At 40.8% G+C, this 4,169-nt stretch overlaps 1 pseudogene; it reads right to left on the minus strand.

Moving 5' to 3' along the window:
* LOC101591965 overlaps positions 1-4,169 on the minus strand; it is an 11,246-nt pseudogene that overhangs the window by 1,343 nt on the left and 5,734 nt on the right.

Below are 4,169 nucleotides of genomic sequence, written 5' to 3' on the forward strand. Positions count from 1 at the left end.
CTGCCACCTTTACAGCCTCCCACGCTTTGGAAGCGGGAGCCTCCATGGGGCCAGCTCTTCCGAGTCAGGGCACCCATCTCACCTTTTATTAATTTTATTTTTAATTTTTTTTGGTGAAACTTTTTTTCTTTTTCTTTTCTTTCTTTCTTTTTTTTTTCTTTTAGTGGAACTCTTGTTCCTTTTAGACAGTTTCTTTTCATTACACAATATCTGTTGTACCTTTTAGATCTTATTTACTCTTTAAGCTTTTCATACGAGACGATATGATGTTTAAACACGTGAAACTGATTTATTTCACTTATTAGTGTGATCTCAAGTTGCACTCGTTTATCTGCAAAGGCTAATGTGTATTCTTCTATATATCTGAGTAGTACTCCATTACACATAAATACAGTATCTTTTTTAATCTATTCCTCAGTTGATGAGTATTTGTGTTACTTCCCAGATTTAGCTATTATAAATTGTGCTGCCGTATATTATTGTGGGTACACATATATTGTTGTGGTATGATGTTTTTAATTATTCTGAGAAAGTACCAAAAAGGGAGAAGAAGAGACTCGTTCTCCCCATCTTTTGCTTTTGTTGCTTTTGCTGTCTTCTGCCACCTTGAAGTGTTACCCTGTGACACACCACTCTGCCTTGGAGTCAGCGGATTATAAACTGAAACCTCCACAAACTGTGAGCTAAACAAATATTTGCTTTCTTAATTTTTGGGCATTGGGTATTTTGTCTCAACAATGAGAGATAAATAACCAAGGCCGAATTTGGTACCAGAGAAGTGGGTTTGTTGTTGCGACTACACCTGACCGTGTTGGGCTTGTGGAAAGAGTTTGGAGAGGTTCAGAGACGTCATCTGAGATAGTTAGGCTGTTGTGTCTGGGATATTCTGATCAGAGCTCAGAAAACCATAATGCTGATAGAAATCCTATCAGTAAAGAACAGGCTTGGGAGGTTTCTGCTGGGAACAAGGACTGCACTGATTGCTGGGCTACGGATGATGTGTGTTATGGCGTGGTGGAAAGTGTGTCAGCATTTTGTTCCTGTCCATGGATTTTGCCTAAGACTGAGATTAAGGGCAGTGGACTAATTAATCTGGCTGAGGAAATTTCATGGCAGTCTAATGTTGAAGTCGCAGCATGACTATTGTTGGGGGCTTTGAGATTCAAGATCTGAAATCTTGATTTGACAGTCAAGAGCAAAGAGCCCAGCAGGATGATTTAAAATGTCAGCTTGGCTAGAAAGGAAGTTCCAATAAAGTTGTGGCCTACAAAGATAGAGAACAGGAGATCTTGATTGCTGAGATGGAACAAGAGAATATAAAAATGGCCTGTCAGAAGAAGCAGGCTCAGAACTGCAAAACTGGAAGGCTGTGCTTTGAGGAGAAATTCCCAGAGTGACATGTTCAAGAATGGCAGTAGCACAGAAAACTTGTTCCTCAGAATTGGATTTAAAAAGGGGGGGGGGGGGGGGGGGTGAGATGGCTCAGTGGTCTAAAGCACCTACTTAGAACAAGCTTAGCAAAGCCCAGGGACCGCGGTTCAATCCCCCAGCACCACATGCCAGCCAGCCCCGCCCCCTGGTGGGCGGAGCTGGCCACACACACACACACACACACACACAAATAAATAAATAAATAAATTTAAAAAAAAAGAATTAGATTCAGTGTGTCCAATGACCCAGGTGTTCAACCCCTACAGCCAAGAGAGAGGAAAGCCTAGATACTGCCACAGCTGGCATCAGACCTTGGCATCAAGCATGTGGTGCCAGGGTTAAGTGCATGCACAATGCAAGAAATATGACATTAAGGTGGTTCCTACCCCAATTTCAGAAGGCCCGGGAGACCAGGCACACTTGAGAGGGCAGTGCATGTACTGTGAGAGACCGCAGAAGTTTGGAAAAGCCAGGAACACGGATTTTTTAAAGGAAAACTGTAAGGAGGGAGCAAAGAAAGGCCTAAGAGAGAAGCCATGGGAGCTACAACCTCAGGAAGTACCTGCAGGTGGAGTCATCCACCCATCCATCGCTTTGGAGCTCACAACTTGCTATAGGTTGCCTCAGATACTGGAGATGGCACTATACGACTTCATGTTTACCCTGCTGGATTTTGGACTTACTTTGGTCTCAATCCTTGGTATATGGCCAAGCAATGGCCGTGACTCATCCACATGGCTGCACTGACAAAGGTTCTACAATCTGAGGTACAGGATCTCAGGATAAATCCTGAGGACATTTCACTGACCTTCTCAGACCAAAAAACTACAACTCTTGTTGCACAGGTCCTGCTTTACCTTGGTCTTAGCCATCCAGTAGAAAAGTATGAAGACGAAACATAGGAAATAAAGCCATGCTGTTAAGTTGAGCTGTGGGGGACTCAGGTCAATAATTTCTGACATTGCCAGTTAAACAGAAGACCCAATGCTATTATGGGCTACTGGACTCTTTTAGAAGATTTTGCTGAGTTTACACACCTATAATATTCAATAACGGAACTTAGAAAAAATGGGGTATACCGATGAATGTCCATTTTGTATCTGTGTATTCAAAGTGGTTAGGATAGATATATAGTTGCATTCTCTTAATGAATAGAATGATTTGTTCTAATGGTGTTTGTAAATAGGATCACAAGTCTGCATCTTGTACAGCAATTAACCACGAAGAAGAATATATGCAGTGTATTATTTGTTGAAACTGTACTTCCGATTTGATTTGAAACTGTCTCATTGCTATCTGTTTATCAATAAAACTTTGAAAAAAAATCCTTGGTATACTCATTTGTAACTTTTGAATGGAAAATATTTATCTTGTGCCACTGAATGTTGGAACTGTTTAACTTTTTATTTGTATAGGGGCTTGCAGCTAAGAGTTGCCCTACATCTCAGAGGAGACATGGGACTTGGACTTTTCAACAGTGCTGGAACTGCAGTAGTTTAGCAACTCTTCAGGTGGATTTTGCATAAAGGGATCTGCATGAGCATTCAGGGAGCCAGGAGCAGAATATTGTGCCCATTAAATAAATAGATTTAATACTGGTTCTGAAGGATTGTTGAATCTGGGTTTTAATGTTCAAGTCATGAAGTGTTAAGAATAAGCATGTCTTTGTATCTGGAAACTGGTTTAAAGAAATGTGTCTGGTTGCCAAGTGATAAGGGGTGGACCATTATGGTTGATGCATTGTGTCAGCTTGCAAAGTTTAAAAAGTTAACTAAGTGACTCAGCAGGGGGCCAGGGTCCTCGCTCTGTAAACATCCTGAGCCTGTGTAAGAGGAGGGCACTGAGATGACTTGGAGGGGGTAGCCTGCTCACAATATAAGGGAAGAAAAGAGTCTTGTTCGCCCCACCTTTTGCTCTTATTGCTTTTGTTGGCTTCTGCCGCCTTGAAGTGTGCCATGCCACTCTAGTTTGGAGCCAGCTGATCAAGGACTGAAATCTCAACAAACTGTGAGCTAAATAAACCTTTCCTTCCTTCATTTTGGATGTTGGGTATTTGGTCTTGATGTCAAGGGAAAAGTAACTAAGACAGGAACCAATAACACCATGGGGGAAAAATATACCCTGATAACAAATAGTGCCAGAAAAACTAGTTATCTTGAGGTTGAAGAATTCATCCAGATACCTATTCTTCATCTTGTACTAAAATCAGATCAAAATGAATCAAAGACCTATATATAAAAACAAAAACACTGAGTCTACTAGAAGAAAAAAATTGGTAGAACTCAGAGATAGGGATAGGCAAAGACTTTCTGAACATAATCCCAAGTACACGAGCTATAATACCAAGAGTCAACAAATAGGATTATATAGTAAAGAGGCAATATGCACAATGAAAAAACCTGGCAGCTATTTCTCTGACAGAGGTCTAATATATAGACAATATAAAGAATTCAAAAATTAGATAACCAAAAATTGTTTAATATTTCAATAAAAACTGGGCAGCTAAATACATACTTCACAGAGGAAATACAAATGACCAAAACATGGGGGAAGAAATATTTAGAATGTTTAGTCATTAGAGAAAGAACAACACTGAGTAAGAACAACACTGAGTTTCCACTGTAAGAATGGCTATTATCGGGGCTGGTGAGATGGCTCAGTGGTCTAAAGCACCTACTTAGAACAAGCTTAGCAAAGCACAGGGACCGCGGTTCAATCCCCCAGCACCACATGCCAGC

The sequence above is a fragment of the Octodon degus genome, unplaced genomic scaffold (assembly GCF_000260255.1).
Source record: "Octodon degus isolate 3935 unplaced genomic scaffold, OctDeg1.0 scaffold00007, whole genome shotgun sequence".
Taxonomy (NCBI): domain Eukaryota; kingdom Metazoa; phylum Chordata; class Mammalia; order Rodentia; family Octodontidae; genus Octodon; species Octodon degus.